Source organism: Leptonychotes weddellii, chromosome 5 (genome assembly GCF_054177405.1).
Source record: "Leptonychotes weddellii isolate Sample4059 chromosome 5, ASM5417740v2, whole genome shotgun sequence".
In the NCBI taxonomy this organism is placed as follows: Eukaryota; Metazoa; Chordata; class Mammalia; order Carnivora; family Phocidae; genus Leptonychotes; species Leptonychotes weddellii.
Window position 1 is genome coordinate 69704608 of NC_138373.1, and position 10308 is coordinate 69714915.

At 49.3% G+C, this 10308-nt stretch overlaps 1 protein-coding gene across 6 annotated transcripts in view; it reads right to left on the reverse strand.

Annotated features, from left to right (window-relative positions):
• The window catches only part of TSPAN11 (tetraspanin 11), a 69261-nt gene extending 59299 nt beyond the window's left edge, over positions 1-9962 (reverse strand). For 5 of the 6 annotated variants that reach the window (XM_081821052.1, XM_081821051.1, XM_081821049.1 and 2 more), the window contains exon 1: positions 9826-9962. The gene's annotated coding sequence lies outside the window, so the exon portion shown is untranslated. Of the gene's footprint in view, positions 1-5353; positions 5475-9825 lie in introns of those variants that run through there. The other variant, XM_081821048.1, reaches the window with a different exon arrangement.
• Positions 9963-10308: the final 346 nt, after the last annotated feature.

Below are 10308 nucleotides of genomic sequence, written 5' to 3' on the forward strand. Positions count from 1 at the left end.
TCTTCTCCCTGCAGGAGAGCAAACACACAGATTCTTGTCTTTTTAAAGATATTTGACCTTTCTGGGCAAGGAAATAATGCACTCACATGGCAACTAACCAACAACCCCCACACTGTTACCCTAATTCTTTCCAAAAAAGAAGGAAGAACTTTTAGTTCCATGAGTTACAGAGGGAGGATGTTATAGAAACGGACTTGGTATCTGAACAGTCTAGATATTGCGTACATTGGCTCTCTAACCACGTACTAATTACTTCATCACCGTCAGCATCTCTACGTTGTTCCTGAAGTTTGGAGAGTCACCTGCATGTCCCAGGACTAGAAGATGGAGAAGGAGCTGGTCTGCTCCCATATGTTGGCCAGAGACACCCAGAAGGTAGATGTCATTTCTGCTTTCTCCCTGAGTAAGTTTGAGAAGAGCTGGCCCTCAAGTGCACATTCTGGTTCTCAGCCCAGTGCTTGGGCTTTGGGAAGACTGCAGCCTCCCAGTGCTGCCAACAGCCATGATCTCTGAGCTCCCACTGCCTCTGGTTGTTACCGAGCCTATTAATTCAAGGACATCAGGAAATAACAAGCCTCCAGTGCTTTGGAAGTGTGAAGAACTCTAAAAGGATGCCTCATTATTATTGATGGTGATGATAATATGTGGTATGTAATATTTATGTGCAACTTTGGCTGCTAATTTCCAAAATGAGGAGGGAAGAATTTAAAGACCCAGCCAGCTCTGTGGGTAGCAACTACATTCTCAACAACTTAAATGGAATCTTTAGCTTCTGGTCCTTGAATTCTTTCTAAGATGGCACGTCAGCAATCCAACCTTTGGATGGTGTGGGCTCACCTCCTGTCAAGGGTGCACGAGACACTGGGCAAGAATAAGGAGAGCAGGGAATAATTGCTTTCTATGTCCACAAGCTCACCCAGTTTAGATTTATTGAAATGCCACATCATGCCTGATCATGGGCAAACTTCCCCACCTCCCCACCCTCCCCAATTTTGAGGCCAGACCTCCCTGGGTTTGAATCTCAGCTCTGCCATGTGTTAGCTGTGGGATCTGGGGAAGGTCTTTAATTTAGGTGTGCCTCAACATTCACGACTGTGAGGTGGGCTTAAACCCCTGAATTTACCAAAAGGGTACCTTCTGTAAATTAAAAGACAAACCTATGTAGTAATGAGAAATAGAGCCCAAGGCTAAAATTATTGTTAAGGATAACTTTCACAAGGGAGGGATTCATTATTGCTGTTGGTGGTATTATTCTTATCCCAAGTTCTGGTTCCTGCATCTCACTTCACCTTCCAGGGCCTCAGTTGTAAGTAGAACAGTTCCAGTTATTTCCAGCCTTAGATTGCAAAGCAAGACTTGGAGGCCTTGCTGTGCCCCCTGGCCAGCCTACCCCTGTCCTGCGCTCTCTACCCCATGCATGTGGGACAGGATGTTTGCCTGGCTGGGCAGGTTCAGGTTGGTTCTGCCATACTCCACTTTGAGAACAACTGACCCCGGGGCAGTGCTTTTCAACCTACACCAGAACCACCTGAGGACTTTGTAAAAATCCTGATTCCCAGGCTACAGCCTGGGGGAATGAAAGTGGGGTCTCAGAGGGTGGCGCCCGAGAGACCGTGGTTCGTGGTTTGGAGGCTAGGCCTTCCTCTAGCACAGGCTAGCCCCTGTGCCCACGTTTAGTGCTTTTGGGTCCTTGAGCTGTCCGTAACCACAGGTGGGTGGCCTGGGGCTCTGCAAACTGTTTCTGTTAGAAGACCAGTTAACAAATCTCCCAGGCTCTGCGGGCCCCATGGTCTCTGCCATGTAGTCCTCTTTGTTCTTCTGTTTGTTTCAACCTTTTAAATACATAATCTTAGCTTGCAGGTCATACAAAACAGTTTGCGGACCCCTGGAGAATAGCATGTCATGCAACTGTCAAATTTAATAATGAAAATAGCTATTTACAATTAGCATTACTTAGACAATAAATTAAAACCCAGGTAGAAGGTAGGCCAACTTAAAGGGAGTAAAGGTACAAATGTGGTCTCTCTGCTCTCTCTAACTACTTCTTCTAACAGGTCTTTCTATATTTAAAAAAAAAAGAAAGAAAAGAGGTGGAAAGAACTCCTTTTTCAGTTCATGGTACCAGTACTTGCTTCCTAGAACTCGCTGGGAACTTGAGGTTTCCAGCCCACTGAAAAGCCCTCAGCCGGCAGCAAGCTATCAGAAGGTGTTAATTGCTTTCTGAGTATTTCATTCTGGCTCTAGTCCTAACTTCCTGTCTCCCTGCCTCACCTCTCTCCCCACAGAGAGAGGGACTTATTTCTTTTGGAAGGCTCGGCTTCCCTAAGCCTCTCTGTGTGCAAAAAGCACCCAAAATGTGGAGTCACCTAAAGGGCACCTTCTCCCTTGCTAACTAAGTCACACCCTTCCCCATCCCAAACCATCTGCTTGGTTTCGGTATAAAAATGGTCATGCCTAGAACAAGCTAGCCAATGTCTTTGAACAGACGTAAGAACTCCTAGAAGCTTTTTGCTTTCTGGTGCATTCCAACCATCAGACAAAATGGGCCATGCCCCCCTCTACTCCTGTCCTTTGTTCCTTTCTTTTGAGCTTCTTAAACACACTAGAACCTGTGAGTAAATGATCCAAGCTGACTTTTTAAAAATGTAAATGATTTAAAGCAGAAGGATGGAGACCTGGATAAGGAGATGGAAGCCTTTGCTATTTTCCAAAAATCTAAATAACTAACTGGAATCTGAGGGCACCTGAATGGCCCGCTCGTTTAAAGGACGTATTCTATCCCAAGTGGACCAGAACCATCTAAACATGGGACCAAAATGGAAGGTCAAGGGTTGAAGCCCAGCTGGCTTCCCGAGCAGGCTCTCTGCACAGACTCACACTGCCCCGTGCTGAGAAGGGCCTTGCACTTGGTTTAATGTGCTGCTGTTGGCATCTTGGAATTTTTAATAATTTTATCTTTGAGCCTGTGTTTTGTAAGTGAAGCCCCGTGGGACGGTGGGCATGACTGTGAGCAGACAGAAATGCACAGTGTGTGTGTCCACTGTTCCTTGCTGATCTCATTTGATCCTTGATGCCCCATGAGCACAGAATTCCCGGGGGTCCTCCAGGCGTGATGCTCAAGGAGCCTCAAATCGAGTACAAGGTAAGGTGTTCGGTTTCTCATGGAGCAGGGGGGTGCTGATGGCCCAGGGAGGTCAGGCTCTCTGCTGGAACCAGAGCCGGATTCAAGTGCAGAAAGCAAGCGATGCATTGTAAGAAACACCAGCAACCAAGGACCCCTATGGGTACCCTGTCCTTCCCTATTTGTGGCACTTCCTGCATTAGTCATCTCCTCAAGCTGAAAATGATGAACAGAAGGGAAGTGAAGCCCGTGTCCATGTTGGGCATGGTTGCCTTTCTTTTCAGCCCTTTCTTTCCCTTAGGCTGAAAATGGGGTGTGACAGTGTGTTGACAGAAGGTGCATGTATCAAGAAGGGAAATAAAAACATCGAGGTCATTTTGTGTATCATTTCCAGTGTTGAGAAGAACAAAACATGAGCTAGGACATATGACTGTGTGATTTGGGTGATTCTACATATGAGTTAAATGCTCATATACTTGCTTTTATTTTATTTTGTTTTATTTAAGTAATCCCTATGCTTAACGTGGGGCTCAATCCTAGGACCCTGAGATCAAGAATCGCACACTCTTCCAACTGAGCCAGCCTAGGTGCCCCTACTTGCATTTAAAACTGGCATTGCATGATATCAAGATGAATTAGTAAATTCATGCTAATGATTAAAACTAAATTAAAATTTTAATTTCTCTTAGAATGCCATTGAGGAGCAAATAAAACCCACCGTGACAAGTTAGGAAAGAGACCATGGAAGACAGGAAAAGGCTTTTACATTTTAGTACTTTTAATGACACTTTTTCCTGCCTTTTGAGCCAGGGGTCCACAATTTCATGTTGCACCAGGTCCGACAAATTATGTAGCCAGCCCTCATTGAGGTACTTCTCCCTGAGGCACAATCTCATTGATGGCTGATAAGCTCCCTCCTGAAATACCTATTCTGTGGACACTGACTGAACTCCCACTGTTTGCCCAGCTTGGTGCTAGTTGCCAAGGATAAAAAGTCAATAAACGTAAATTTCTATCCTCACGCAGTGGTGAGGAATATAACCCTGAAGACATAGTACAGGACATTGTTTTCCAAGGGTCAGAACCGTAGTACTTGTCTGCAGAAGGAGGGTCTGAGAGAGAAATGTCTTTACAACTTTTCACGAGCACTTAGAGAAACATGGGCCTTTGCCTGTCAAAAAAAGCTTCAGAGGCTAGTTACCATACCTACATGATCGAACAGGATAATGGAAAACTTTTTATAATTTTGCAATCTGTTCCAAACCTCAGACAAACTGGACAACACCAGCCCAATCCTGTTCTTTGTTCTTTTCTCTTCTGAGCCTTTCAACACACTAGAATCTGTTGGTTAAATGGTCTAAACTGATCTTTTTTTTTTTTTAAGATTTTATTTATTTATTTGACAGAGAGAGACACAGCAAGAGAGGGAACACAAGCAGGAGGAGTGGGAGAGGGAGAAGCAGGCTTCCCACTGAGCAGGGACCTTATGCAGGGCTCAATCCCAGGACCCTGGGATCATGACCTGAGCCAAAGGCAGACACTTAACTGACTGAGCCACCCAGATGTCCCTAAACTGATCTTTTAAAAATGTAAATGATAGAAAGGGGAGAAGTAGACACTGGGTAGTGAAATCACTACCACTTTTATGGTCTTTGATTAATTGTTTCCAATGGAGAAACAAATTTTCATTTACACTGAAGTGTGGCTGACAAAGATCTTTCAAAACACGAGATCCCTGTTCAAATAATAATAAGAAGAAGAATCCGGAGGTCAGGACACAGGTGAGAACCACTGCGGGGTTCTCCCCTGCTGTCTGCCATCAAAGAGGGTCAGGGAACTCTACTTTAGTTCAAAACTTAACTACTTCAAAACAGATCAGGGACCATCAGAGCAATTTCCTTTAACATTTCCTGAACCTCTGTAACAGCCTCAATTCTTGAATTCTTGGCATTTAGCAGTAAAACCCCTTAAGCCTTTAAGAAGGGCTGATGCGTACACAGGGCAGTGAGGTGGGAGGGAGCTGCTTAAGTCCAGCCGCATCCTGCCCCCAGTTGTGTGGGGAGCAGAACGGCCCAGGGGGAAAGACAGCCAGAGGAGAAAAGGGGTGGTTGGCTGGCCCCGGGCATACCCCCCCAATGACTGGCACGCAAGATCAGGGCTGGGACGCGTGGTGCAGCAGTCACCACCTGGCAGGCCCCACTTGTTAAGCAAACCCTCATCCAGAGTGCTCACCTTGGTCAGCCCACACCTGGGCGCTCTGTGCCCCACTCCGGATTTGGGCTCTCTGGACTTAACTCTGCCATCCATTGGTACCCAGGCCAGCCGGGAAGTAGAAGTCCTTTCTTTGGTTGGCAGAAGAGGAACTGAAACTCAGTGAGGTCACATAACACACGGAGGGCCACCCAGAAGGAAGGGGCAGGGCCCCGATTCCAGGCTGGAGTGCCTGACCTGGAGCTGGGCTCTCTGCCCTTCCCCCACAAGTCCCACCGCACCGGTTTTCCTTTCGTTTCCTGAGCTCCAGCTACGGCTCAGGTGAGCGCCACCCCAGCAGTGTACCCTCAGCTGTTTTCTCCTCTCTTCCTGGGAGTGACTTTAATCTCCTCACAACTAGATGCTTGAGGTCAGGGGCCAGATCTTTAGGTATTCTGAGGCCTGGAGGCTCAGAGGAGGCTCTGGGTGAATATGTGCATATTGATCGGCCCTCCCCTTCAACTCTGCAGTGCATCCCCTTCTAAGCACAAATCTCATGAACCCCGGAGCCCACGGGGGTCAGCCAGGGCAGGGACTGCTACAAGAAGCAAGGTCAATGGTTCGCAGGAATTACCAGGGGTGTCTGTGTTCCCTCTCTCCTTTTCACTTCTTTCCATAGTCTCCCCCCTCAGCCACCCCCCCAAAACAACTCAATGAAACAACTGAACCTCCTTCTCCATTAAGGGGTGTGCTATTAATATATAATATTACCATTACATGTTATATACTCTTAGTACATACTATATATATATATATATATACACACACACTGTTAGATACTATATATTACTATTATGTACTATATAATAATTGTATATAGTAATATAAATAATAAATAAAAGTAATATACAGTATATAATAATATATAGTACTGTAAATAATATATAATAGTAATAGTATATATAGTATATAATACTAACAGTATATACTATAATATGTAATTATATAATATGTATTTATATATTAATAGCATATAATATTTAGCATGTTGTTATATATTACTATTATATACTATACAACATTACTGTATCTTACATAATTACATATATATAATATTATGTTTTATATAACTATATTAGAGTATACATGTCTTATACTAACTCCTATGGGGTTTAACAAAGGTGGTGGTCAACATGGATTCTGTGCCAAAAACCTGGGCACACAGTGCTGATATGGGAGCCACAATGCCTCCTGCAAACGGATTTACAGGAAGAGACGACCTCGGGGCTGACAAGGCTGCTGTAAATGCGGGTCAGGGGATGCCATCACGTCGCTGTCTTCTAGGCTCAGGAATGGCTCAGAGAGAGGGCTCCTTCCCACTGCCAACTACTCAAGAATAAAGCATGCTGAGGTGACATCTACTGGGCAGGAGGCACATCTGGACAGTCCGCCTGGAAACATACCCGCGGGAGGATGATGACAGACATGGTCACCCTGAACAGGCAGCTCTCAATCAGAGTGTGGCTTATCCGCTTTGCAGATAGTCAGTGTCCCCTCCTGCTCATCTCACACATAGTTCGGAGTTCCCACGGACCTCTGGTTGCTGGACTGTGTGCAAAATCATCTTCATATTAACCTTGTCCAAAAATTCAGGAAATTAAACCGGTTGCAAAAAAACAACCCTATGATGACTTCCCTGGCCAAGCAGAAGTGATCTGTGGGATGTGTCTGAATCACTGCCGTTGGTCCTCCTTGAGGGCTGAGCCTGCACTATTTCCAGCTGCAGGACTATTATTTCAACTTGGACTTGAAAAGGCCCCTTGGCGTCTTCTGATACAATGGTTTTCCAGTTTTATCTTAGTGGGAGGGCCCTTTCTTCAAAGGAAATCCTAGCTGGACGCCAGCCCATAACTCAGATTAACCCCCAGCTGTTGGAGTGAGGGACCCATGGCCCTGCTTATGGGGCTTGCTCCTCCCTCAAAAGCTCCTAGGAGCACAATTTGAAAAGCATGCCACCATTCCCTGCTTATTAAGTTATTCGCTCGATCACCGACACAACCTTTTCTGAGTACCTACTATGTTCCAGGGGCTGGTGAGCCAGCAGGTAGGAGGACCGGGGGAGGGCCCTGCTTTCCAGAATCTTCCAGTATGGCTGGAGATAGCAGAGCTAAGTTCAGACGATGGTAAGTGCTATGAAAGAATCAGATCAGGGCAATGTGCTTGTGGCCCAGGAGGAAGCTACTTTAGATGGGGGATCGAAGAAAGGCCTCTCTGAGGCAGTAAAACCTGAGTGGAGGGCAGAACAACTGGTTGGACAGATGCCCTGATTTTGACCAGTGAGGAAGCTGACCCAAAGAGGTGAAGTGATGTTCCCCAGGACACACAAGTTGAGAGCCGAGCCAGGACTTGACCCTGGGTTTCCAGGCCCCCTGGCCAGGGCTCTTACCTTTCGCAGTGTTGACTACACAGCTGCTACACGCAAATAAGGCTCTGTAACGGGGGATATCTAAGTGCCCACAAAACCCCACACCCGCCCTGGCGTTCAGGGCCGCCTGTCATGACTCTTAGTGCCCTCTCAGCCCTCCTCAGCCGGTTTGAGTCTGGCTCTGTACCCCAGAAGACAGCACCATGCAGTTGCCATCCCATACCCATGACGTTGCTTGGGAAAACTCCCTCCTCTCTTATGTCCCTGGCTTCAAACTGTGGAAAGGGCTCTTTACTGCTTCTGTTGGGGGCATGAAGATAAAAGCAAGATGGCGGCTCACCCAGAAGAAGGCTCCCTGCAAAGTCAAGCTGCTCTAGGGTTACACAACTTAAAGGCCAGCCAAGCCAGTTTTCCTCCTGGGCTGTAGAAGGCTTTCATACAAAACCTCCAGCACCGCAAGGTCTGTACAGATCAAACACACCAAGAGTCCAAAGCTGGGCTCTAGGCACATGCTCCTGCTGACTATCATGGGAAGCAGTATGCAAATGGCTCCCTTTACTAACCCCAGCCAAATAGCTCCAGGCCCTCAAAGTGTTCCCCAAGCCTCAGACTCCACCCCATGTGCCCAGCATTTGCCCTTCGCCCTCCGAGCCTAAGGCTGTCCCAGCACTTTCCCAGGCATTAGCCAATTTGAGCCTCCAGTACCTCCTGAGGTAGGCAGGACAGCAGTTCTTTTTTTTTTTAAGATTTTATTTATTTATTTGACACAGAGAGACACAGCGAGAGAAGGAACACAAGCAGGGGGAGTGGGAGAGGGAGAAGCAGGCCCTCCGCTGAGCAGGGAGCCCGATGTGGGGCTCGATCCCAGGACCCTGGGATCATGACCTGAGCCGAAGGCAGACGCTTAATGGCTGAGCCACCCAGGCGTCCCAGGACAGCAGTTCTAAATCGCATTTTGCACACAAGCAACTGAGCCACTGAGAGACCTGTGCAGGGAACATCACTAGTAACATAGTAACAACCACTGAATTTATGATTCAAACCCAGGGCTCCAGATTCCAAAGGTAGCTATCATCAAGCTGCTCACAGATTAAACACAGAGTATCCACCCTGGTTTAATACCACACTCATTCCCTCTCTCCCTTCCACCTACATCTTATGCCCTGGAGTGTACTAAGGAGGGTTTCCAGAAGCTGCCTCTTCTCTTCTTGCTATCCCTGCCTCATACTGTGTGCCCACATGCTGGAGAGATCTGTAGCAATTTAGACCCAAGGTGAGATGCTCTCCTGTCCAACCTGACTGACCCCTCCTTCCTTTCATATTTTCAGCCAGTTCACGCTTGTCAATACTGAACATACCACTGGGAAAATACACCCTAGAACCATCCACATCTTCCTTCTTCCCATACCAAACCGGCCAACTGCACCTGCAGGACTGGACAGGCAAACACAGGTGACGGGGCCTGCATAGCCATGTCCCCACAAATACACAGATGTGTCCCCATGGGACACAGAAGCCACACCAGCTGCCAGCATTTAGCAAACTCTGCTAACTCTATACAATTCTAGCTAGGATTACTCTGGACCGGTCACCCCGGGCTTATGCCTAAGAGCCAGCTACCAGAATCCAGGTGGACAAAGAAAATGACATTTTGACGAGAAACAGACAGGCACCGAGCACGCTGGGCGGCACAAGACACCCAGAAGCCCAGAGCCCTCTCCCAAGTCTATAAGCGCAGAAAGGCGGACTCGTGACTCAAGAGTATAATTAGGGACACAAACGCTGCGACCCCCGCAGAGCCCAGTGCGCGCCCGCGTGCACCCAGAGGAACCCGAGGCCTCCCGCCCCCACTCCGCATCCAGAGTCGGCTGGCCCCCGACCGCCCAGGCCCGGTCCGGCTCAGCACGGCGGGCCGCGCGGCACGGGGAGGGACGTGGGGGTGCGACCCGCCCGCCGCCTCTCCCCGCCTCCCCCCGCCCACCGCCTCCCCCCGCCTCCCCCCGCCTCCCCCCGCCCACCGCCTCCCGCCGCCTCCCCCGCCCCGGCCCTCCCGAGCCCCGCGAGCTGCTCCGCCGCCCCCCGCACTTACCCGGCCCCGCGGGCCGCCGAGCTCCGCACGCAGCGACGGGAGCGGGAGCTTCGGGAGGCGCGGCGGCGCTCCGGGCCCTCCCAGCAGGAGAGCGTCAGGGTGCGGGCAGCCAGGCTCCAGCCCAGCACCCCGGGCACTTCCTGCCGGCCCGCCCCGCCCCGCTTCCCGAGCGCCCACCCTCCCGGCTCGCCCCCTCCGAGTCCCAGGCTCCGTTCCTCCCAGCCGGGCTGGCCTCGCCCAGAAGTCCAGAGCTGGGCCGCGTCTTTGTTTGGGAGCTGGCCTCTTTTCAATTCGGAGCTCATAGAGCCAATTAAGTCGGAGTTAGGGGCAGCTGTGTGGTTGCCCGGGGATCCCTGCGAGGAGGGGAGGGGAGGCTCACAAACCCGCGGCTCCCCCGCTCCCCCTTTCCCAGACCCGGAGGCGGGGGGGGGGGGGGGGGGGGGGGGGGGGGCGGTTTCTCTCTCAGGTCTTGCTTTCTTCCCC